Source organism: Mastigoproctus giganteus, chromosome 10, assembly GCF_048544385.1.
Source record: "Mastigoproctus giganteus isolate SK-2022 chromosome 10, ASM4854438v1, whole genome shotgun sequence".
NCBI lineage: Eukaryota > Metazoa > Arthropoda > Arachnida > Uropygi > Thelyphonidae > Mastigoproctus > Mastigoproctus giganteus.
Genome location: NC_143584.1, coordinates 147,029,511 through 147,056,925, shown reverse-complemented (window position 1 = coordinate 147,056,925; position 27,415 = coordinate 147,029,511). Strand labels below are relative to the sequence as shown.

The 27,415-nt window shown below is 37.7% G+C and overlaps 1 protein-coding gene and 1 long non-coding RNA gene across 2 annotated transcripts in view; one reads left to right on the top strand and one right to left on the bottom strand.

Annotated features, from left to right (window-relative positions):
- Positions 1–27,415, bottom strand: part of LOC150079346 (uncharacterized) — a 39,996-nt gene that overhangs the window by 10,771 nt on the left and 1,810 nt on the right. The window contains exon 2 of the long non-coding RNA XR_016547573.1: positions 9,221–9,303. This is a non-coding gene — a long non-coding RNA (uncharacterized LOC150079346). The remainder of the gene's footprint in view (positions 1–9,220; positions 9,304–27,415) is intronic.
- Rala (Ras-like protein A) overlaps positions 26,278–27,415 on the top strand; it is a 287,845-nt gene continuing 286,707 nt past the window's right edge. Inside the window, exon 1 of the mRNA XM_090383831.1 lies at positions 26,278–26,322. The gene's annotated coding sequence lies outside the window, so the exon portion shown is untranslated. The remainder of the gene's footprint in view (positions 26,323–27,415) is intronic.

Here is a 27,415-nt window from a genome sequence, read left to right as displayed (position 1 = left end):
AACGCTGATTTAAAAAAATCAATTGATTTTTATGAAAAAACTAGTAGATATTATCTAAATTAAAGTTGGTTATAAGAACTTATTTTTTATAATCTTACTTGGTCAATCATCTCTCAAAGTATCAGTCCCTGTATGTGTTAATGTTTATTGGAAGAGTTTCTCTTACAAATGATTTTCATTAGTTTGTTTATGGTATTATATGAAATTAAGAAAATGATGAGAATCATAAAGAGTTTTATGACAAAATGTTACATGGAAAAGAGAGGAGTTTGCAAATATTGCAAATATTAAAAAACGCTAATTAAATGGCCCTTTAATTACATTAATTATATCTTTAATTATATTGTAATGGTTTTAGGGTCCGCTTCAATTATTAGTACCTATATTAGCAATTCTGTATTTCTTTATATAAAGACTGATTCAATTTTTAAACATTTAGTAATGTAAAATATTTTCGCGTGTCACTATGGTTCATTTTCAAAACTATTTCATATCATTAATTTTGGAAGATCGAAATTCAAAATATATTTAAAAAGGTATTTTACAATTTATTTTATACGAAACAACAAAATGCCAATTAATATTTAACAAAACTTAAAATTTAATAATTACAGTATAATTTTTGTCTGACCAATGAATAATTTTTGTCAACCAATGATAGCTGCCGACGTTTCTCTGTGTTACCTGAAACGTTTTTGAGTGTCACTGTGACCTGCATATTTGTGTTTCGCTACTATTGATGTTTATGACCCTGAGGGCTATTCAAGCTCTACAAAATAAGCCTTTTGTAGAATTTGAATAGTTTTTGTTCCGACGTCAACTTAATTTAAAATAAAGAGAGAAATCGTATATCTGATATGGGCAGGGGAGTATTCAGGGGTGGGAAGAGAGGGCATATGTCCCCCCCCCCTTAACCAAAATTTTGAAATAAAAAAAAAGAACGCAGGAGGCGTTCTAAAAAAAAAAAAAAAAAAAAAAACCCAAAAGCCTGGTCACTATGCCCTTCTCCCCCTTACGATGATACCTGGACCTGGTCGCAATGTCCCCCCTCCCCTTACGATGAACCAGGATACGCCACCGGATATGGGTATTTAAATTATTGTACCATATTTGGGGCTTCTTGGATATAATCCATACTAAAAGGAGCGCTCTGAAAATGTGGTGTGGAGACTGCATATTTTTATGGGCATTCATTAATGTCCTCTTATTTAAAATTAACGATAATAAAGCATCTACAGTACTTCAGAAACCATTATTTTCCTTCTTCTTCTTCTTTTTTTTTTTTTTTTTTTGTTTTTACAGGTCTCTTCAGTAGGATCAGCACCAGGCTGAATGACACTTCGGGGTCGCCTGAATAGTCCCCTAGCTCGTGCCCTGGCACATCGACATCCAGTGCAATGGCCCATTGTGCCCTCCAGCTCTTAATAAAATAGCTCCGACTGATGAAAGGTTTGGAGACCGCTGACAGATAAAATACACGTTTCTAAAAGAGTAACCTTGTAAGTACTTCTCTGAAATAGTAAAATGCCATAATACCTATACATTCATTACACTATAATCGATTTATTTTTTCATATAAAATCCATAATTATATACTGCAATAATTATAAATAATGATCTTAAATTTGCAAAAGTTGTGACCAATTTTATGTACACTCAAACATTACAGCAAAACGTATAATGTAATTTAACATGCAAAATGGGGTGGAAAGAAATATATAATATAATTTATGCATATTGAATTAAACCAACTCACATTACGTTTGCTGTCTGCCAAACAAAATGTACACACTGGTTTGCTTCCCAGAGTGGCAACTTTCATGATGTTATTTCCATCACTAAACCGACGATAGCGATAACGGATGCAAGGATAATCGGAAAAATCTCCATTGGCGTGACACGCTCGGACAGTAGCGAGATGTGAAATATAGCTGGCAGCCAGTCGAAGTGTTTCTATCTTAGATAGTTTCCTATCAGCTGGCTCAGTAGGAATGAGTGTTCTTAAAGCAGTAAATGCTGTGTTCACGCTGTGAGTACGATCTCTTTCTCTTGCATTGGCTACTTGTCTTTGTTGAACCATATTCCCTTTGTCATCATGATTCTCAGAACTGAAAACTGATGATATTTGTTTCTCGCCTTGAAAATCCTCATTTATATTATTTCTACAATTATAATGTATGAAGTCAATAGAACTAAAATCTCTACTTTTCCTTTCACTACACTCCTCTGCCTTAATAATCATGGTATGACTAAACATGATGTTTGTTCTTTGCTTACTCATGGCTTAATAAAAGGAAGATATTTTATTCTATATCAACTAAAATCCTTCAAGATTCATAGATTTATTGAGGCTCAATGGTTGGGAAAACACGCCTACACTGCTGCCTAGTTCCATATATATATATATCCCTAAATACATCCGGTCTCAGGGACAGCAAAAGAAGAGCACGCGCAAACCACGCCCCCGTTTCCACCACCTGGAAAGTTCCCTAGTTGTTCAACCAAACTATTTAACGAAGCCATCGAGTGTCAGTAACGGCAAAATCATAAACACGCGGTTACTTTCGCTATTCGGTTGCAACTTCTCTGTTTGTTATTACAGCCGTAACAAACGAGGAGAGGGATCAGATCCTGGAGGTGGGGAAAGCGGGGTTTGGGCCGACTAAACGGACCCATTCGTTCTACTCAAAAAGGCTGTCATGATACATGGGGAGTGTCTACTCCCCACCCCCTCTGTGTCCCTTTTTTCTTTCAAGAAAAAAATAGAAGAAAGAAAAATAGTATAAGATGAAGGTAATTTGAAAGCAGATTTCAATAGAATAAAATATTAAAATACTTTATTTAATTATAGTAAAATTCCATAATTAACCCTATTTTATTATGTTTAATGATGCAATTGCACTAACTTGTACATTAGTTTATGTATTAAATATAAAATTTTTATGACTATATTCATTATAAAAAAATAAACAAAATGTAACATTTAGAATTTTCCATATTAATTTAGAATATTTAGAATATAATGCTCAGGCAGGAGCGTAACCATATCACGACAGTTGCTTCTGGTTCTGATTATAGGAGTCTAAAATTGAGAGAGAGTGAGTGTGTGTGTGAGTAAGTAATCATTTTCTAAGTTTTCATTTGGCTGCGATGCTTGCAGGGTCGGAGCCAAATGAAGCATGGATCAATGACTAATTTTGTGGCTGGATTTTTTGCACCTCTGTTAGTGTGTTCGGGCATGCATATTTGTACACTATTTACATTCAGACAGTTCATTATTCCCATAGTTTACATAGGAAGAAAATAATAGCAATTTGCAATCTATTTTTTAAGTGGAAAGCCTAATCGCATAAGAAAATGTCTGGTAAATTGGTTAATTATGTGAGAAGCGTTCCTTCATTCCTTTCAATGCATATTTTTTGTTCACTGTACATATAATCAGGGACCGAATTTATGCCTGGATAAAAAAAGACAATTTGCTAATTTGGGTAACACATGACAACTACCTCCGAGATTCCATTATATTAACTGAATTATTTTTTTCAAATGAAGTACTCTTAAGTGGTTTAGACCCCAGATTTTTTAACTGGATTAATTTCGCAGAACCCTAATGTTTCATTACAGCTTGAGTTTCCGTGAAATTTTTAATGATAGAAAGATGAGTTTATGATCTTTCTCTCACTAAATTATATATTTTTATTTTTTTTTATTTTTTGCTTTTTTTAATGAAAGAGGGAAAGATAAGATAGAAAAAACTCTGGGATAAAGTTTATCGAAATATAGTTACAATATTTTAATAAGGATTAAGAAATATCAAAGATTTAGAACTGTCTAGAGCAATGGTTTTCAAAAATGTGTTTCGTGGAATATAAGATTTCTACAAAGGGATCCGAGAGGTTCTGCAAATGTTCGTCAATTTTTCATCATTTATTTTTTATTTAATTTGTATACATGCAATATTGCTTTAATTTATTGTTAATAATTGATGTTTTAATTTATTGTTAATAGTTGCTGTTTTAATTTATTGTTAATAAGTGTTGTTTTAATTTATTGTTAATTATTATTGTTTTTAAAGATAATTAGGGTTCTGTGAAAGATTTCACAGAACCCTAATTCATTCTTTCAACTGAAACAAATTTCAAGCAGACCACCATAAAGGATGACCCTGTTATTTCATTAAAATTATATAAATTAGAGTAAAAGCTTTGTTAGAGAACTTTCACATTGGCTAGGGAGCGAGCAAGCGACAGAGCGACGGGACGATGTTTTCGAATATGATCCGTACCTATATTCCGAAATGAATTCAAAACATAGGTACTCTTCTAAGGCAAGAACCGAGGAGCAATTTTATATAAAAAAAGTACAGGAATGAAATCCTTGTGTAGCATTCTTATTAGGTTCTACGGAATAAATTCCTTAGTGTTTTCCTCAAAGATATGAAAATTGGTCATACCTCCCCAATTATCAGAGCACCAAGACAGTGCTCTGATAACTGGGGCCAGTGCTTTCTCATACCCAGCCTTGCTTGTTTAAATCTTTCTGAGGTATTATTGGAAATCAACTTGTAGGCTTTAGTACTTTTGATCGTTCGGTAACTTTCCCATGCTTTATTTTCTGCTTTATTATTGACTGGCCAGCCCCGTAGTTATTCATCTCGGCATCTTCCTCATTTTTTCCTGATGTTACGGGAATGGGAACACGTTTCATTCCCTCAAATGACGGCACGTCGAGAATCAGTTTAAAGACTAAATTGCAATTCATCTATAAAACACGAATACTGGCTAATTAGTTTTGGCTCCAGAGCCGATCTTGTCTGTGCTAAGTCATTAGATGGGCTTCCCGTAGGGAGGGGTGAGGAAGAACACAAATTATAGGCAATCTCTCATAGATCCCTTCCTTGACGCTTTCTGTCAGGAAAGGAGATTGCTGTGTTTACTGAAATGTCGAAAGAGCTTCTTGGCTGTCATCTCCCTAAGGCATTTCGCAGTGAGCAGTCAGATACCTGAAATCTTGAGATGTTCTTGTTAGACGCTGGACCTGCTTCGAGACATCTCTCCTACCTCCTGATGTTACCAAGACTCTGTCATGCAGTGTGTGTGTGTGTGTGTGTGTGTGTTGCCATCATCATGCCAATAGTCCTTTACCCTTCCCAAGATAACAAACATTACTTCGCATTCTACAGAAAGAGAAAACTTAATCAGATGCTTTATGTTCGGCGTTAATTAAAAATGAGTAAGATAGCGTTATTGTAAAATATACTTTTTATAAACTACCTAATTTGCATATATCCGAGCTTAAAATTATTCAGACGCCATATTGCATATAAAGTTCATAATCTCCTGACGTGTATTAAATTAACCCCAGGGGATCATATCTGGTGAGTATAGGCTTGGCCCACCCAGGGTCCTGAGCTGGATATCATCATTCTTCTCTTTTTTGATGATTCCCTCCTACTTTTCTCTCTCTCCCTTAGGGTACTCAAATTTTTTTTTTTTTGGCTGGTGCAGCCTAAGCCTCAGGCTTCCTTGTACCATAATAATAATAATAATAATAATAATAATAATAATAATAATAATAATAATAATAATTATCATTATTATTATTATCTACTTCTATCCAGAGCACTCTGGATAGAAGTAGAACGGAAGAAAACCAAGGACATACAAGAGTGAGAGAGTGGGAGATTCGAGAAGAAGAAGAAGTAAAACAGTCGATCAGGAACACCCACAACTGGCGAACCCCAGGAATTGATAACATCCACAACTACTGGTACAAGCTCACCTGCACACATAAGCATCTAGCAGAGCAGTTCACTCGAATGATAAGGCACCCGGAGATAATCCCGAAGTTTCTCACCGAAGAAGTCACATATCTGAAGCCTAAAGAGGAAAATACAAGTAATTCGGCGAAATACAGGCCAATCACCTGCCTCTCAGCGATGTACAAGATCCTGACCAGCTGCATAACCAAGAAGATATCAGACCACTTAGAGAGTCAGAACATAATGGCCGATGAGCAGAAAGGATGCAAGCGGAGGATTAAGGACCATAGATGCAATTAACCATAGATGCCGCAGTTATGGAGCAAGCCTACAAGAAGCACCGCAACCTATACACGGCCTACATCGATTACCGCAAGGCCTTCGACTCCGTACCTCATAGCTGGCTAATAGAAACCCTGAAGATCTACAAGGTCAATCCGATAGTGACAAACTTCTTAGGAACAACAATGGCGAAATGGAGTACCACCATTAAGGTCGAGAACATCACAACCAGGCCAATCCCCATTAGAAGAGGAATCTTTCAGGCAGATGCTCTGAGCCCACTGTGGTTCTGTCTAGCACTAAACCCGCTATCTATCATACTTAACGGCAGCAAGTATGGATATAACCTCAAAGAAGGAAGAAAGAACCTGTACACTCTCACCCACCTGATGTACATGGATGACATCAAGCTCTACGCAGCAACCGAGAAGCAACTCTAGCAACTACTCCGGATCACCGAAGAATTCAGCAAGGTCATCAGGATGGAATTTGGTCTAGACAAATGCAAGACTCGCACACTGCAGCAGGGAAAATTAGTTGGCCGAAACTACGAGCTGCTGACTGGTAAAGAGATTGAAGCTATGACAGAAGGAGAGACCTACAAATACCTAGGGTTGATGCAGGCTCAGCAGAAAAACCTGACCGAAAAATATCATCAGAGACTCAGAAGCCTGCTGAAAGCAAAATTGAACGGAGGGAACACAGTTAAATCCATAAACACCTATGCAGCTCCAGTACTAACATACACCTTCGGGGTCATAATTTGAACTAACATCGAGCTAGAAGATATCATGCGAAAGACAAGGACAATGTTGACCAAGAGCTGCCAACACTACCCGAAGTCAACAGTGGAGAGACTAACAATAGCTCGGAAAGAGGGAGGAAGGGGCCTGATAGATCTGCTAGAGCAACAGAAAACAGCGATAGTTAACCTGAAGGATTACTTCGAGAACAACACAGCACCACCACTCGACCAGGCCATAAGGAAGATAGATAAGTGGTATACCCCACTGAACCTAAGCGAGGAACCCCCTCCCGCCCAGATGGTACAAGAAACGAAGTTAGAAAGATGGGCAAAGAAGACACTCCATGGCAGACACTACAATGACCTCCATCAAGGTCATATTGATAACATTGCTTCCAATGCATAGCTCACAAGTGGGACGCTCTTCCCAGAGACTGAAGGATTCATGCTCGCCATCCAAGACCAGGTAATCAACACCAGAAACTATAGAAAACACATCGCAAAGGAGCCCGGTATGTCAGATGACACATGTCGACGATGCCACCTGGCCTCAGAAACGATCCAACACATCACCGCGGGTTGCAAGGTGATCACCCAGACTGAGTACACTCATGGACACGACCAGATAGCCAGGATAACACACCAGAAGCTAGCGAGGAAATACCAGTTGACCAAAGAAAGTGTACCATATTACAAGTACGCACCCCAGACAGTACTAGAGACCCGAACCCACAAGCTGTAGTGGGACCGCGCCATAATAAAGGATAAGACCATCCCGCACAACAGACTGGACATAACCCTTGTGGACAAGATGGAAAAGGCCACCTACCTGATTGACATAGCGGTGCCCAACACTACCAATGTCCAGAAAACCCATGAGGAAAAAATAAAGTATACGAACCTGAGACATTAAGTCAAGGAGATGTGGCATATGCAAGAAATATCGACCATGCCGATCATCGTATGAACCACCGGTATGGTGCCAAAGACTCTACATATCAGCCTAGCAGCAATAGGTCTCCCAGAGAACACCTACAAGGAACTCCAGAAAGTCACAATCCTGAACACCTGTAGGATAGTCAGAGATTTCCTCGACCGACAGTAACACCAGACATTACAACCACCCTGTGTACTTGGTAGCAGTACCCGACACGGAGTGGAATCCTCAATCAAGGAGAAATAATATAAGAGCAATAATAATAATAATAATAATAATAATAATAATAATAATAATAAATTGTCCCACAATGTCAAATTGCATTCAAAAATTTTCACAATTACGTTTAAAATCTTAATCGCAAATTAACTTTTTGACACCATTCCATATGATGGTGTTTTAATTAACATTATGGAAAGTATGTTGAAGTTCTCTACAATTCTTAACATTTAATGATCACTTCTTTCCTTTTTTACGCAAATTTCTGCAATTTCATGCAATAAAGTAAAATAATTAAAAATAACGTTATAGATATATTGAACTGTTCAGCCTAAATATATTTCGAGCGTAGATCCCTTTTGAAACAGACGTGTCTTATTATAATAAATTCACATTTGAATAAGAAAATAAGTTATATTAGGTCTAGATCCAATAAAAGAACTCATATCTCTACTTTAGGACTATGCATTCATAGAAACAGCTGGAAAATAAAGGAATGGAATATATTTTTAAACAAAATCTCTTTTATAGATCATTCTTCTGGTATTTGACTTATCCAAGTAGAAATATAGGTGGAATCATTTTCCTAATTAGTTGGTTATAACAAGAGAGAAAATTATTACTGAGAAAAGTTGACTTTCTAATTCCAAGGGAATGTTCTGAAAGGTATCAGAAATTTTTGTGTCGAAGAGAATATATTAATAAATGGTTACTTTGCTTTTTTTAGGACAATTAACAAAAAATTTAATATTAATGGGCGCAAAAAGTAAAAAAAAAATAAATCTTTTTTGTAAAAAAATTAAAATTAAAAAATTCAGAAACAGACTTTGCTTGCAGAGTAAGAAACATCATTTTTCATTTTAAAACGAATTTTATTTCTGTTAAAATTGGTTCTCTCACTGGGCGTGTAACAGTATTTTCTTTAGATAACAAGATTATATTATATGATCTCCAAAAAAAAAAAAAAAAAAAAAAATCAAAACACAAAAAGAAATTTGTTCTTTCCCTGAAACAGTAAAACAAAGTATCACGCCCCTCCGCTTTGTCACACCTTCAAAAACACAACTGGAAGCACCCGTGAGTAAAATGGAAATTTGGTTGGACTAGTATCGTCCGAAAACGTTTGACGATTGTTCAATTTTTATTTTTATTTCTTTCTTTTTTTTTTTAGAACATTGACTTTCTAGAAGAAAATCGGCCGAAATACCAACAAAAGACTCTTTGGCAAATAATTCAGAAAAAAAAAAAAAAAAAAACAGAATCGAAAAATAATTACAATCTAATAGCTTGTCAATTGCAGTCCTTTTAAGGCAGGTGATTCCGTTCCAGTGTAACTGAGTTCTTTAGTTTCTGATCCCGCTACAAAAATGAACAAGAAAAGAAAAGAAAAACGTTATAAGTTTTGTGATTGATATCCAATAAATATTTAATTTTTCTTAACTTTATGAACCACACTTAGTATCTACTTTAAACACACACACACACACGATTATTTCATAATCTATATAAATTCAAAATTTTATCGGTTCAAGACTTTTTCCAATTATGGAATTACTATAAACGTACCAACTAATTAAAAAAAATTCAATTTGATGGGATATAACGAACACATGAATAACCACATCATCAAGACGCTGTCTATAGTGACATATTTCATGGTTGTTTGATTGTTCTTTCTGTAACCACTTTTCGAAGCCTACAGTTTTTGGGAACTTTTCATGAAACTCCAACGGAAGCAATTTCCTTCCGGAATTATCATTTGTAGATAGTAGATTGTTTATACCATTTGTATATATATCACTGTTTGGGTGAATTTTTGCTGCTTTTGAAGAAATCAAAGTCAACAGAGACTGCAGTGAAATCTAAATATCGGTGGATCGGATTGCTAAAAACCAGACAAACTAAATGTCACCTTGACTAGAATCTGGAGGAGGAGGATGGTTCCGTACACATGGCTAAGTAATAATGCCAAAATAGCTTCTATTTTGGCATTATTAGTTAAACATGATTTTTCATTAACATGTTATGCGTCCTTTAGGATGCCATTTTTATTTAAATGTCACTGTATTGAACACTTAATCGTTGTCTCTAAGAATTTTCCTACTATTGAAGTCAGACTAACCGGTCTGCAGTTACAGACTTCTATTAGAACAACCTTTATGTACTGGCGATATGTTGGCATTTCTTCAATCCAAAGGAATCTCTCTCTCTCGTCCAATGATGCTCTCGTAATTAGCCTCAATGATTCAATACTCTCTGGCTGCCTCACTCAAAATTACTGGGTATATATGCCATCAACGCTAGGACCCTTACTTGATTTAGGCTGAGAAGTTTTTTGTTTTATAAACAATCGTCTGTAATATCGAAATCACTAATTTCATATGTCTCAGCTTCACTCTCACAGCTCCTCCTCAGCATGAAGGGTCTTTCCTCAGTAAACGCTAACGCGAAGTACGGATTTAATTAATCGACAACAACATCAGCTGGTTATCTAAGACTTTCCCACACCCAATACACAATTATCCGACCTGATTCGTTTTGTTCTTTTTTATATTCACATACATGAAAAACTTTGCTCCCTTAGCCAGTGCTTTCTCATACACAGCCTTGGTTGTTTTAACCTTTTCTGAGGTATATATAATACCTTTATTGCAGGCAGTGAATAGTTACATGAATGCCTGATGCAATAATACCCACAACAGCGACAATGCTAGGGATTTAACATAAAATTAACCAATACAGGAAAAATTACATGAAACATATATTAAAACATAAAACGTATAATTACATATATTCCATATAAAAATTATATATTAACATGGGAAATGAAAGAACATTCATTTTTTCCCCCATGCTACGCACTGTGCGATGAAAAATGATGGCAGTTACTCAGCTGAAGACGAAAGCTGTTCCCTCATGATGCGTCTTCTGTAGGATTTGTCCTCTATGAACTTTTTTTGTAGTCCACATCCATCTCCTGGGCATTGTGGAGTATCTCCATAGGCAGGAATCTATCGCCTATCCTGAGCCTCCGCGCCACTGACTGCAGAGAGGGGAGGGTTCTTAAGGGTTTCGGGGGATCCTCCAATTGCACATATGCCAGAAACTTGGTGTATTGATTTCACCCGCTATCATTTTAATTGAGGGTGAAGATTCGTTCCGTGACTTTTCTGTTATGAAATACTTTGGTAATATCTGAAGTATGTAAGTGTAAGTGTGTAAGTGTGTTTAGGGTCAAGCGGCACCAGGGGTTTCCCCCATATCCGCGTAGTTTACGTTGTGGTGTGCCACAGTACGCTGTAAATGACAGAGATTTAAAAGTGTGAGGGTCTTGGATCGTTTAGTGTCGTGTACCGTTGTTCATCTGGTCGTTTAGCCGCTGGACTCCTGTTGGGGCCCAACGTTGCCCCACTTAGGAGGCAGACCAGAAACCCAGTAGCTTATATATACTCTGGCAGGTCCTGCCACCTAATTTCCTGCGATTTCGGTGGTTAGGACCTAAAAAAAAATTATATATATATATATATAGGGGTGGCAGTTTATGTTTGCAGAGGACCCACCGAAAAAGTCAGTACTTTACTCAGATGCAATGGTTTTTAGCGTGGTTTTCGTCGCCGACGCCCAGATTTCCAATCCGTAGGTGATGACTGGCTGCAGAAACCAGTATATCTATTGGAGCGTGTACTCAAACTCTGTGACATGAATAAGGTGTTGTTTGGCAAGCCAACTGGATCTGCAGACCTTGTTGTGAATGTCCGCAACATAGTGTTTGAAACTGAGTTTGGGGTCGAAGATGACGCCGAGATCTCGGTACTATTGCAGATCAACTTGTGGTTGTTGTAGGCTTCGGTACTTTTGATTTCTCGGTAACTTTCCCATGTTATCTTTTCTGCTTTATTATTGACTGGCCAGCCCCGTAGTCACCTATCTCGGCATCCTCCTCATGCTATATTTTCTTAAATGTGTTCATGGTTTCCGTGATTATTGTTTTTAAGGTTCTAATGTATAATTCTAATGTATTCGCCCACTCTTTGCAATTCGTCCAATTAATATAGATGCCATATAGCTCCTTAAATTGTCATAGTACACTTTCTGAAATTAAAACTCTTGCCTTTACCTTTAACTACTGCAACGTCTTTCTTCATCTTTCAACTAACGACTGCGTGATCACTAACTGCCAATGGTGCCTGTACTGTAATCCCTATGATATCTCTGATTCTTGGGTAATGATATGTCTAGAATATTCTTATGTCTAGTATTTTCTGTAACATGTTAGTATAAATAATAATCATCTAGCAAAATTTAAAAATTTTTCGATCCCTCTTGCTTGCGTCTAATACCAAGTGAATCTGTCTTCATTTCCTATTATGTTTTATTTTATTTATTTATTTTTTTAGAAATATATATAAAGTGATTTCACTACACAGTTAACGGATTTACCTGCATTTATGCCAAGTACATATTTTTGCATAATTTTATTTATTTTTAATGTTAAGTTCTGTATTTTTTAAAAAATTCAGATTCACTGAAGAGTTTAATTTTACATTTTTTTGGTATGCTAATTTCATGTGGAGTAGTATTCATTTTAATCGGATATGCAAGGACGTATTTTGTTTTTAAAAGAACTTTAGATTCGTTTTCTCTTGTAGTATTGTATTTTGTTTAACAATAAATATATAATTTTCAAAAAAAAAAAAAAAAAAGAGATTATAAATATGTGCGACCTCTAACAGCTTTCGATTCGAATGTTTACCTTTGTAATATGACACTAGGGACGCTGATGGCAGTGCTATGGCAGCTTGTGCTGACACGTTTGGCATTTAGTGATTCACTATAAACAAGTAGCCGCTGTTTTGAAAAGAGTGGTGTCTGAGAATTTATGGCGACGAGTGGGAGACTGCCCATTTCTCTTATTCTCTTGTCTGTCAAAACTAGTCAGTGACACAATGCTACAGTTGTGAAAAATGGCAAACGAATGTTAAAGGTAATTGCTATTACTTTTATTAAAAATTTCGAAATACTTTATGTAAGATTACAACATACTGCTAAGCCTAATGATTGCGTTTAATGGTTTGTTTGAGTGACGGTGCAGTTATGAAGATGTTGACGGAGTTCGTACGGAAAGATTAATGGAAGTTTTGAAAATTTATGTAGCTATTTTCATTACGATAAAAAAAAATTAAAAAAAAGATGGAAAACTTGCATTTTACCGGGTATATCAATGGGCCTGACGTCATTCTTGCAAATCTTTTAGTGTATCGTGTCTTAGTGTATCGTGCGAGTCAGTTATACATACCTAAATTGAGAAAACACTACCGCAGTGAATCACGGTTTTGATTTAATACAACGGCATATGAGAAAAAAACCATTGTATTATGCTTGGAAACATAAAATTAAAACATATAAAAAAGGTAAGTTTTTACAATCTGATACCCCTTCCCTCTGATGTATGTTGTACTGAATGACGTGTAGCTCGCTATGGTTTCTTAGGGTGTTTATCCCCCACTTGCTCCTGTTTTAAACAGCGGAAAGTGGGGGATAAACACATTCATGCATAAAACGGTTTTCGTAATCTATAGTATACAAGATTATGGACACATCTTTTTTCGCTTGAATCCGTCTCGAATTGGTGATGTAAACTAACAACCTTCTTTAAGTAGTTCAAAATGAAAATTTATTTAAAAAACTACATTTCTTTCGCTTGGATAATCCAGCGCCAAGAGGGAGAAAAGTGTTTCTTCAATCTACGTTTAAGTGACACGATACCCTAAACCTAGATTTGCAAGAATGACGCCAGGCGCATTGATATACCCAGTAAAATGCAAGTATGCCAAAAAAAAAATTACCAAGTGTGAGTCACAGATTAAGCATCGTATATGTTTAAATTGTGAAACGTAAATAATAAATTAACTGTACAGGATGAAATTTTTTTTTATTTTAGCCAAGTAAAATAGTTCGGAGCGAAAATATTTTATAATGGAGTGTAATAAAAAAGTTTATGTGCCATCAGTAAGTGAACGGAAGCAGCCTGACGTGTTACGTATAACTTTAAAATTTTTAGTCTTGAATAAATATTTAACTATTCCAATCTTTAGGCATTTTTGCCCAGTGAAACTTGAGCTAGTCTTGCTTTGGTACAGTTTAGCACTCCATCGGTAGCGATGCTTCGGCATTCCGAAGCGTTGCTATGTACTATGTTTGTTAGTTTGTTATTTGGAGCATTAGCAACTAAGGCCATATTGCTCCGGGATATGCGGTGGTCATTCCCTGACCTTTCCGCATCCTCCGTATTTGGTGGTGACGGGCTCGAACCCCGGTCTAATCAAGAAGCGTGTGCTACGCACTGCTGCTCCTTCCCACCTGGCTACGGAGGCGCCTGCTATGTACTATGCATGGATGCGAGACAAAGTAGCGCATAAAATTAATAAAATAAATAAAGATATATAAATAAATTCATGAATTTATTTATATATCTTTCATCAGATTGAAAGTGGCACATCGTTTCGTTCTGTTACTTTTGAAAGGCTGAATTATATAGCATTTAATAATTTTTAACGAGAGTATAAATAAAAAAATGAATGCAAATTAATGATAAACAAAATAAATATAAATCAATGATAAATACAAAAAACTGTTTACATCTGTATTTTAGTGCTGTTGAACATAAAAATAGCAAGTCGCATGTAACTAGATCATTCGCTACGCCTACTCACATGCTGAAGCCGGGTGGGTAAAGCGCCTGCCTGGCAACCCAAAGGTCGCGGGTTCGAATCGCGCCTCGGGCTTGGATCAAAGTACTGCAAAAACCTTGGGAGGTGCATTATGGTCACGGAAGCCGATGCGCCAATAACTACCAAAGGAAAAAAAAAAAAAAAAACACGCCTACTCACTCCATATTCTCACTGTGTAGTGAGTGATCTTGAGCCGCCTGTGTTTTCTTCCTTGCTATAAAGGGCAGGGCAGCGGTCACAACAGTCTCTCACTAGTTGTTAATGAGTTAGTATTTATGATATTGAAACTCACTCTTTAAGATACACTGCTCGACAAAATTAACAGAACACGTGGAAAACATGGTGAACGGTGCAGCTTGCGATGAAGCGGGACAAAATTTGGTATGATGGTGTACCGTTGAATAACGATGAAATGAGGAGACAGCAAGAAACTTCGGACTGGTATAAGGGAAATTTATAGGGGCTGTATAAGAATTGCCAAAAAAGGTCACATTACAGAAGTCGATACAATATGCTCGAAAATATTGTCACATCGCATCAATACGGCATATGATCCCATCCAACGACTAAAGAAGCCTAACAGTAAGCTATGCTCGTCATAAGGTCGTCTATAAGATTCTGTGCAGCAAATCTCATTCTTCCACCAGCTCAGACCAAGCTCAGAACCAAGAACTTCTGTTCCGGGTAAAATAATGAGATATTGACTGTAGGCATGCAATGCCCACACGTTCGATCGGTTTTAAGTCTGCTTGAACCTGCCGGCCACGGCAGTCGTTGGATATCATCAATTTCAAGATATTCCACCACCACCTGAGTTCTATATGCAGGGTCGTTTTCCTGCATGAAAAGAAAATCTGGACCAATCGCACTCCAAGAACGTCGCGCATAGGGTTCGGGGATCTGTTCTCGGCACCTCTGCGCAGTTACTGTACCCCTATCAAAAAAAAAAAAAAAAAAATGAAGAGGGGTGCGGTCGTTGATCATATTCCGCCACACCCGAGAAAACCGCCTCCACCTTAAGTGGCCCTTTCTCTGATGGAGGGATGGCCGCATTCCTCGTCTCTAGATGAAATAACGTCTAGAATCTATAGGCTAAAACGGGACTCATCAGAGAACAGAACTGTACTACATTTGCCATGGCTTCAAGTCACATGATCATGGCACCAGTTTCAGTGAGCTCTGTGGTGGTTTGGGGTTAATGGGACACAGATCACTTGCTTCCTTGAGTAGAGTCCACTTGAATTGAGCCTTAACAAAGTGCAGTTGGAAATGTTTTCCCCTGTGGTCGCAGAAACCTCAAGAGACAGTTGATGACAGGACATCGCAGGGTTCCGTCTTGCTGTTAGAGCCTGATAGCGGTCTGTTCTGGTTGACTTAGCCCTCGTGCGACCTTGGCCAGCTCTTCTTGTAATAGTTCCTGCCTCCTGAATCTGCTTCCATAAAAGTGTAAAGTTAGTACCTAGACGACACTTCGTGACACATCAAGCCAACATGCCACTTCGTCCTGCGACTGCCTGGATTCAAGTAGTCCAACAGCCCGCCATCTCAAGGAATTATCTAAACGACGATGATTTGCCATCCTGAGTAAAAAAAAAAAAAAAAAACGGGAATAAAGCGATGTGATCGCAACCCTTGTTTTTATAGGCATGAATAATTTGCATAATGTGCAGCTCTGTAGGTGCTGCACATTATGCAAATTATTCTGCTGAGATATTCACTCACAACAGTGTCTAAAACAGAGGGCCGTCAACCTCTTCTGCTGTCCTACGTGACAGCTTAGTGAGCATGATACATCGCCTTCTACCACTCTTTTAGAGATTTGAGGAATTTATAAAATCGTCTTCAATCGAGGCTGCAGTTAGCCGATCTCAGACAAAAGGTTGGTCGTAGCGTTCTAGGTGCATCAGCAGTTTAGGCCATATTGCGCTGTATATAAAGCATGTCTGTAAATTGTGTGTGTTCTTTGTTTGATTTACAGTTTTGCTGTAAATTGTGTGTTTTTTGAAAAAGGCCCATAAAGATTCCTCTCATCATTCAAACTCAGGTCTTTTCTACACGGTGTGGGGAGGACGATGTTTATACCAACTGTGCTACACACGTAAAATTAAAAGAAGTGCACCCAGTTGATATAGATGAACAGTGCACTGTTGAGTCAGTTTGGTGTGACATAAGCACTGCGAAAGCAAAAATAAGATTAGGAGTGTGTTATAGGCCTAATGACTCGAATGAGTACAATAACAATTTCCAGAGAAAAATAGTGGGCTAGTAAATCGGAATGTCTTATAATGGGGGATTTTAACTTCCCAGATATTGACTGGAATTTGTGGGTTGGTCACTCACACACTAGTCAGATTTTTTGTGGATTTATTGGATGATTGTTTTCTGCAGCAGCATGTTGGAAAGGCAACCAGAGAGAGTAATACTCTTGATCTGGTTATCAGCAGTGATCATTCGTGTATTAAGAATTTGCAGATAAAGGAACCACTAGGTGGCTGTGATCACAGTGTACTGATGTGGGATTTACTTAAAGATTTAATTACCATCAGTGGTAAAGGAAAGGGTTTTTGCTTCGGTAAAGGTGAGTACAGTGGTCTCAGAAAGTTTTTAAATTCTGTACAGTGGGATCAGCTGACGATGTTACCAACAGTAAATTCAAAGTGGGAAGCATTCAAGGAATTAATCGTGGATGCTACTAAAAGTTTCATACCTATTAAGAAATATCGTTCAAGGTTGAGGCCTAAATGGTTATCTAATGAACTAATGAGACTCGTAACAGAAAAGAAAAATGCATGGGATGCATATAAATTATCAAGCGACTCAGAAGCCTATGGCAGATGTAAGCTAGTCTGTAATCAGGTCACAAAGGAGGTTAGGCAGGCGAAGGCAGATTACGAGAAATCCTTGGCAAAAGATGCTAAGAAAAACAGCAAGGATTTCTTTACTTATATAAACCCTAAAAGGAAGGGGATGAATCTGATTGGTCCACTTGACATCGATGGTTCGACTGTTGATGATCCTGCTCAGATAGCAAACAAACTGAATGAGTATTTTGCATCCACATTCACACATGAGGAATTATTAAGGTTTGAAAATGGCAGAAGGTTATCAAATTGTAGCAGGATACTTAATGATTTTGTAATAACTGAGAGCAAAGTGGTGGAGAAATTGTTGAAGTTAAATATAAGAAAAGCACCTTGGGTGGATGGGATCTATCCAGTTATATTAATGGAGGCGGCAAAGAAACTAAGCAAACCCTTAGCCATAATTATGAGAGCATCCTTGGACTCAGGGGAAGTTCCCACGGACTGGAGATGTGCAAATGTATCTCCAATTCACAAAGGGGGATCGAAGGGTGACACGAGTAATTACAGACCAGTTAGTTTAACTTCTGTTCCGGGTAAAATAATGGAGTCACTGGTTAAAGATGCATTGCAGGATCATCTAGACAAGACTGCAGCAATAATTCAGACGCAGCATGGGTTTGTTAAGGGAAAATCTTGTCTGACAAATTTGATAGTATATTATGATGTGGTAACAAAGGAACTGGATGCAAAAAATAATTTTTATATCATATATTTGGATTTCAGGAAAGCTTTTGGCACTGTTGCGCATGGAAGACTATTGTACAAATTGGAGCAGAATGGTATTAAGTGTAAGTTGCTACAATGGATAAAAGGATGGTTAAGTGGGAGAAGACAGAGGGTGATAATCAGTGGGTGCTGCTCTTCTTGGACTAATGTTACTAGTGGAGTCCCACAGGGTTCGGTGTTGGGTCCACTGTTGTTTTGTATATTTATCAGTAATATTGATGAAGGTATATTAGGCTTAATGTCGAAGTTTGCAGATGATACAAAGTTGGCAGGGCTGTTAATGACAGTAATGGCAGTGTGCTACTGCAACAGGATCTAGATAATTTGGGCAGATGGGCTAAGAAGTGCAACTGAAGTTTAACCTTGACAAATGCAAAGTACTGCATATGGGTAGAAGTAACCCCAGAGAAACGTACCAACTGTGTGGTACTACACTTAAGGTGGTAGAAAATGAAAAAGGCCTGGGAGTAATTGTGCATTCAGATATGAAGTTTTCTGAGCAATGCAGACAGGCTGCCAGGGCAGGTCATGGGGTTTTGTCAATGATATATAGGAATTTTGCTAGCAGGGAAAAGGAGGTGATTGTCCCTCTATATAAGGCAATGGTCGGGCCACGCCTTGAGTACTGCGTGCAGGTCTGGAGGCCTCATTTTAGGAAGGATGTAGATTTACTTGAGCGTGTACAGAGAAGGGCAACAAGATTGGTGAGGGGAATGAAGGGATCCTCTTACCAAGAGAGGCTTAAGTTCTGCAAATTGCAGTGGCTGGAGACTAGGCACCTGCGCGGTGATCTGATTGAGGTGTATAAGACCTTGAATGGGTTGAGCACGCTGAATTCTGATGGGATCCTTCCGCTTGTTCAGATTAAAATGAATTCAAATTAAGAAAGGACAGGTGTAGAATAGATGTGCGGAAATTTGCCTTTAGCCAGCGGGTGGTTAATTGCTGGAATAAACTTCCATCTGTCGTTGTGGAAGTTGATAGGTTGAATAAATTTAAGGAGGAACTGGACAAGCATTTGGAGTGAATGGTGTGATTTTTTTTTGGCTAATGCTGCATAAGCTCATACACTTGCTTTCTTACATCACATGCCATTCCTACTACTACTACTACGAGGGCCAGAGGAAAAGAGTAGGGTTTCCAGCCCCGTGAGTTTTTCAGTCCGCACAGAAAGGACTTCAGCCAGTGAATACATACTTCTACAGACAAATGCACACACCGATAAGAGCGATAAGCTCCAGTACAGTTAAGTAATAATAATAAATCGTGCAGTTAAATAATAATAATAAATCGTGCAGTTAAATAATAATAGTAATAGTAAAATATAATAATATTATTATTAATTTTTATTATAAAAACACATCAGATAAGTATGTAAAAATTTGAAGTAAACTTAAAAACTAAATTAGGAAATAATGAGATTTATGATATTGTTGTTCTCCAGAAAATTATATTCCAGTATGTTTTTATTTATACGCTTCGCGATTGATCAAAATACGCTTTGCGATCGCGATGTGTAGAAATAAAACTTAACATAATTTTTCAGCTCCCGGCGTAGAGGAATACTCTAACAACCAGAAAATATCTAGTCACAGGCAAAAATATAAATTCTATTCCCCTCCTGAAAATTCCGAATGGGCCTCACCTGTTTTTTAACAACCATATCAAACGAATCGGGTCTTTCTGACTTTTCGTTCCTCCCCCACAGTAGTAGACATGGAAGTACATGTCTGGTGGTTTGCTACTTTATCTATCCAGCCAATTGGTTTGGTTTGGTTTTGGTTTTATTGGCGCATTAGCTACTAAGGCTATAATGCGCCAAATATCCAGCCAAAGGCAGTGCTGTAGTCGAAGACGGCTTGTTGATGCGAGAGGTTGACGGAGGTGAAAAAGAATCGTGCAGCAAAATGACAGCGCAATACAGTGGTAACCAACCATATCATTTCCGTATATCATCACAAGCATGAACCCTGGTGCAACATAATTTATTTCAGTATGCGCCTTTCTCATTTTTCTCTTTTCCTTTTGCGCTTCCTTCCCCGAGCTCCAGGCCCTAATTCAACCCCTGCATCATAGAATAATGGGCTACTGAACCGTCGCAAGAAGTGTGGTCTCCTTTAAGTCAGTATTTTACACCTACCTGATCGCGTCTTTGGTTCAGTTTCATATGGGCTTCGATTTCTTCAAACAGTTTCCAATTATCTACTTGAAAATGTTTAATTCTTGAGAAACAGCGCACACGGACATTTTCTCCTCATGAGGTATGAGGTATTGAGGGTCTAGCGGCTCCTGGGATTTCTCCCATCTCCGCGAATGTTCTATGTATCGGTGACAGTACCCTGTCAAAGGCAGAGATTTAGAAGTGTGTGGGTCATGAGTAGTGTTATATGTTGTGCCCATTGTTTATCCGGCTTATTGGCCGCCAGGCCCCTAATGGGACCAGACGTTGCCCACACCTCGCCACGTGGAGGCTAGCCGGGTGTTACCATTGAGTCATTTCTCCTCATGATGTCGTTCCCTTCTTACGCTCTGTTAGTTCTTTCCACGTTATCATTATTCACCATACACTTTTACTATGAATTTCCGGTTAACCGCTGATCACCTATACAGGCCAAAAAATATTTGTATTTTTCGTTGTCACGCATAATTTCCTGCAATCAGAGGAGTGTTCCATGACTTTCGTAGGATATTGCATATAAGAAAATGTTTCGCTCAGCGTAGTGGTTTTTGATAAACGCATCTACTATCATAAGTATGGTATTAGCTTGAATATTAACTTTTAACTGAAATACCTTCCCTAGCTTAGATCGATGACTGATTTTTTTTTCTCCCAAGGAATCCCCTGAAGCTCTCAAGAATAACAATAAGAATAACAGAATCACAGTCAATAAAAAGTTTAAAATCAGCATATTTTAATGTTTTTATTCTTTATTCGATGTATAGTATTTTATTCATTATACTGTATGTTTATTTAAATAAAGTTTTTAGGTTGTTTTGCTGCATGCTTTATTATTTCTTGTCTTGGAAAAAGACTCCAAGGCCCATTTTTAAAATATTTCGGTTTTAAATTGTCATTTAGTTCGTATACTGTATTAAATGAATCAGCTTCCTATATCTAGTCAGTTATTCCACAAACTCATTTCTTTAATTTGTCCATTGGTGGATAAATTGTAATGTCTCTCCTCTGGATATTATTTGTTTTAAAGAAAATGACTTGGATCTTCAAAGTCATTTTTCAATTTTCCTGTTGGGGGCCCCACGATTTTAGGGCCCTCGTACCGCTGCACCACCTATAGGATGATACGCCACTGCTGTTTATGTTATAAGCGAACCTACCTACAAACATTCAGCTTTCAAGCTTTACGCATCATTCTTGTGATTTTAAAAATAGGGTATATTGCCACTCTCCTTTTTCATTTCTTAATTCGGCATGCAGTGTGCTGACTTGAATAAAGCGCTACTAGTCGCACGTGCAGACAATTCCCATCGTCCTAGGCTCTTCGCTCATCGGGTCATAATTCACGCAGGTTTAACATAGCGTGAAGTGAAGGGAAAACACACATGCCGTACATTTGCGCCTTTGTTGCAGAAGGTCACTCATGCAATAGCGACTAAGTGGTGAGTTGCAGCAAGATTTAAAATTCTGAAATACAGTGCTAATTTTCAGTAGGTGCCTTTTGAAAGAACGTTTCTGAAAATAAGTATGTTCCTAATGAAACGAGTACTATGATATGGATTGCACACCTCAAACTATAAAATGAGATACAAGGCTATTCAAAGATAAATTTATGTAGAATAGAGGAACTGTTTCTTTGAACCCTTCCTTTAGGTATGATAGTGAACAAGGTCTATTATTTTACATGCATTTCTAGTTCACAGAATTCACTAATTCTGTGAACTAGTGAATATTGTAGACTAGAAAACTAGCGAATATTGTAAACTAGCTGATCCTTAGGCGATGAGGCTCGGCAGTTTCACACTACGTGCATTTTTTTTTTGTTAAAAAAAAAAAAAAAAAAAAGAACAAAACTGTCATATTAGGGCCGTCAGAGAATTACCTCATCTAGCTGTGTATTATGTCTGTAAATAGCTCGTGTTTTCTAGTTGGTTTGTCTGTTTTTCTGGACGAAAAATCCAAGTTTCCTGGGGGGGGAGAACCTCGCCCCCCCCTGGAAACTTGGATTTTTCGTGAAAAAAAGTGAAGAAAGCCCATAAAAGTTCATCGCATCATTGACGGCATTCGAACTCGAGCTTCCTCCGCCCGGTGGAGAGGATGGTGAAAAGTTTTAACTAGCATGAGTAGTGTCCTTCTGCATGGTTGGTTGTATCAGACCCATTATTTTCATAATGATTGGAGATTAGCAAAGGAAAATAAATGCGCCATATTATAGAGATGGATTTAAAAATCATCCAAGATACAAATTCGTCAATCAGGCACTTTTGTGGATGCATAAAACCTAGGCTCACCCCGTTCCTCCATTTTTAATTAAGCTTGCATTCAATTTTGTAATCCAGCATCATGTTAATGAAATGGCTAAAATGTAAAGTTCACCAGAATGGAGATATTTAAACTATTTTTAGTAATATTTTCGAAATTACAGCTTTAAACGCCGACCGGGCTAGCCGGGTGGGTAAGTGCCTACCTGGCAACCCAAAGGTCGCGGGTTCGAATCCTGCCTCGGGCTTGGATCAAAGTACTGCAAAAACCTTGGGAGGTGCATTATGGCCACAGAAGCCGATGCGCCAAAAAAAAAAAAAAAAAAAAAAAACAGCTTTAAACAGTCTTACTAATACCTTTTATTGATATCGACAGCATGCACTAGCTTTGCATACTTTTATTTATTTTTTTTATTTTAGCCAAAGTACACGTGTAGACGTTTCGCTTAATTATAATTATTTTATTATGTTTTTATTTTTATTAACATTGTGACATTTCTTTGGATATTAGATTTTCATGCTATATTGTATTTATTATGACGTTATATTTTATGATATTTCAGTGTGATGATTTTATTAGTAGTGTATACTCTGTTCTTAAATTGACTGAAATTTAGAATACTGTAGCCCTCGTGTTACGAGACGAATAGAAGGTTGCGTGAAGGACGTGAACTGAGAAAACTAGTTGCAATTAGAAGAAAAAAAAAAAAAAACACTTATAAGAAGGGTCATGTTTTTAATTGACTTTCATTTTTTTTAGTGAATAAAGGTTATGTTTTTACGTGACTTCGGGAGGGATTCGAGCAAAAACCGGTCGTTGGCCACGGTCAGGGGGTACCGTGTTCTAAAGTTTTATCCTTAAATTTTCTCAAGTTGGTTAACAGATTCCTTGAGGATTCTAATTTGTATTGTAGTAAGCCCAAAGAAGTCTTACATTTAATATTTAATTTAAGAAATAGCAAGTAATGAAGAATTATTAATCCAAATTCACTCAGCGAAAAAAATATATTTAATTATATTATTTAATTTCTCTTGTTTTTATTGTTAAAAAAGTATGTATTATTATTTCACAGAAAAAAACGTAACCCTTTTTCACTAAACAAAAATGAAAATCGATTAAAAAATACCCCTCTAATAAGTGTTTTTTTCCCCTTCTAATTACAATTATTTTTCTCAGTTCACATCCCGTACGCAACCTTCTGTTCATTACGTAGCGTAACGCAAGGGGCACCGGTATACAGAATTTTAGCCTTTCTGTGAAGGAAAAAAAAATTATATATATAATTTTTTTTAAAGAAGTTTGATATCTTATTTTATAAGTTTAGTTGAAAGAAGTCAATGTATTTAATTTGTATGTGAATATTTTTATATATAAAAAATTTAAAACAATATGTTTATAGGGGGTTGAAAAATATCCCCCCGCCCCAAGATGTCCCGCATTGGAATGCTAAGGATATGGTCACTTTATTGTAGATACGTCTAGTTACAACTGTTCTGGATAAAAATACTTAGCGTTCCAATGCCCTTGAGGCGTGCCATCTGCGTGTTTGACGTGGTCAAGTGCGCGAGTGCACACGCTCATTGAGTGGACCGGGGTTCAAGCCCGTGACTACTAAATACGATTAAAATTTGTATTGATTGATTTATTTTAAACTCCACTGACTGGTGGTCGTGCCGGAGTATAAACAAGAACATTCCTCGCTCTTTGAACCGCTGCTTCTCTTTATATGTAAACTCGTATACGTTTGTTCTGAACAAAATACACGTACACAGTTTCAGACAGTTTGTAAAAATCCGTAACAATGTTCTGATCATGTGGTGTAAACGTACCTTTAAGGATAAATTTAAAATGGATTGAGAAATCTATTTTAAATACCATCAGCCATCACTGCTTCGGGCATAGACCGGAGTACCTTCATTCAGTGATCCCACAAAGATCTACTACCACGAATCTTATGGAGACTCTATTTCGAATCCAACACGCTCTTAACTTCAGACAGCAATTAGATATTCTCTTCTTAGACGTTGCATCCGCTTTCGACAGTATATCCATCTCGGCTATTATTATCACCTTGGAGGAATATTTCCATATAACTGGGCACGTATTAGCTATAATAACGAGTTCTTTGAGGGAGAGACACATCACTGCCATAAATGGAATTTCCAAAGAGACCTTCCAAGTCAACAGGGGAGTCCCACTAGGTGGTGTCCTCTCTGCTACTCTTTTTGCAACAGCACTGCATCCTTTCCTGACCCAAAATCAAAAACAATTTGTCGGATATGCAGACTACTTGAAATTTTTCATCACCTCGAATGACCAAAACACATCCTTACAACGCAACAACAAAGCAAACTCCAAAATCGCCGAGTTGCAAGAATACCTTAATTGCATGGGGCTCCGACTAAACGAACACAAGACAGCACAAATGGTTTTCACCAACAAGGTAATAAAGAACCACATATCAATACGCGTAAATGGCAGCGTGGTCAAAAAAGTCAGGACACATATTGATCTTGGTCTGAAATGGGACGAAAACCTAAACTTCACACCCCATTTCGGACATGTAAAGAAGAAAACTTACGCAGCGCTATGGACCTCCAGACAAGAACTGGTAAGTATCAGGAACCCTGACCTTGTTAAACAATATATTTTAAGATGCGTCATCCTCATCCCTCTCTGTGCATCTCAGATTTGGTACTGGATGCTGAGATGGTTAAACAGGATCACTACGCAGCCATTTACAATCTCAAGAGCTTTTTATTTGCCAACTTGGATATCACGCCTTGGTCTCACATAGTTGTCACCAAGAACATTCTCACGCTTGCAAAACTGTTGACCGGGAGACTCGACTCGCCGAAAACTGACTACCTGCTGACTCAGCCCCACATGACGCAAAGGTGGGCGAATAGAACACCATCCCCTCCAATCAGTAGCGCGCTCATGCAGCTGGAAAGCCTTCGGCGATTTTTTCCTTCTAACACCATTAAGATCTGCAACGATCTTCAAGCAGACCCAGAAAAGCTTTGCACAGAGAAGAGGTAGGGCTGAAATGTTTCAGAATGCATTACTCCACCTATAAATGTTGAGTGAAGCCCACAGATGAAAACAAAACAGAATGCAGGAAATGAAGAATGAACTGGTCGGGACTGTTTTTGCTCCGAACTGGTGCTCCTGTTATGTTTATACAATTTGTATTGGACGTCTTGTCTTTCTGTTATCTCGCTGTAAATAGTGCTGTAGAACATTCTCTAATTCCTTGTAAAATTGCAAATTATGCTTGTGCTCTCTTCCTATCTGCATGTCATGTAAAAATAAGGCAATGATATGTATAATATAATTAATTAGACAATGTATAATTTATTAAGACAATATGTATAAATTATAAATGGATAATTATGTATATAACTTATATTTTATATATGAATGTGCACCTCCTGTTTAATAGCCGTAAGCGGGTATCTCTTAGGAGAAAATAAAGATAATAATAATGTAATTAACAATTAAATATCTGTCCCTCCTCACTGTCTTTACTGTTTGTTGCATATATAGAGTCATCAGAATTGGCAATTTTTAGAAATGAGATGCGTCATAGTTAAGAATTAGATGAAGTGAATAACAGGTATGTTATTTTGTTTATAAGCAATTTATATATCTCTATAATCCTTTATTAACTCTTGTAATATCTTTTTAAATCATTTGCTTTCATGTTAATCTGTTTTGCACGCCAGTATCATCTGCATTTAACCGAACAAAACCGAACACCGAACAAAATTAACAGAACAAAATGCTTTTCATGAATATTTTATTGTGAACAGTGTCACTGAAGGCGAATATTTGATATAATAGGCATCCCGGCATGCAAATTCCTAGTATCATAGAAATCGACCACCAAATACGGAGGATGCGGAAAGGTCAGTGAATGACCACCGCATATGCCCGGAGCAATATGGCCTTAGTTGCTAATGCTCCTAAAAACCAAATAACAAACAACAAACAAACAATAGAAATCGATCTACCACCTTACAGAGCCGCATGTTATGCAATTATTCATGCCTATAAAAACACAACAACATCACTTCATTCCCGTTTTTTCAGTTTGTCAGTGGGATAGCCATCTCCGGTACTCAGCATAGCAAGTTCATCGTTGTTTAGATGATTCGTTTAGATGTTTCACAAGGGTCGTTTCGGCACTATAGAAGCAATTTCAGGAGACAGGAAGAGCTGGCCAAGGTCTCCCTGAGGCTACATCAGCCAGAACAAATTGCTATCTGGCTCTAACAGCAAGACGGATTCCTACAATGTCCTGTCATCAACTGTCTCTTCAGGTTGCTGCGGCCACAGGTGAAACCATTTCCAACCGGACTATGTTAAGAAGGTTCAATTCAAGTGGACTCTACGCAAGGAAGCCAGTGGTTTGTATATCATCAACCCCAAACCACTCGTCGAAATTGGTGCCATGAACATGTGACTTGGAGCCCTGACAAATGGGGTACAGTTCTTTTCGCTGAGTTCCGTTTTAGCTTAAAAAAGGATTCTAGACGTTATTTCATCTGGAGACAACGAGGAATGCAGTACCATCGCTATCCATCGTGGCCAGCACGGTCAACAGATTTAAAACGATCGAACATGTTTGGGACGTCCTTGAGCGTCACATTACACGCCGACAGCGAACTCCTCGTTCACTTGGTGAGCCATGGTGGAAAAATAGGATT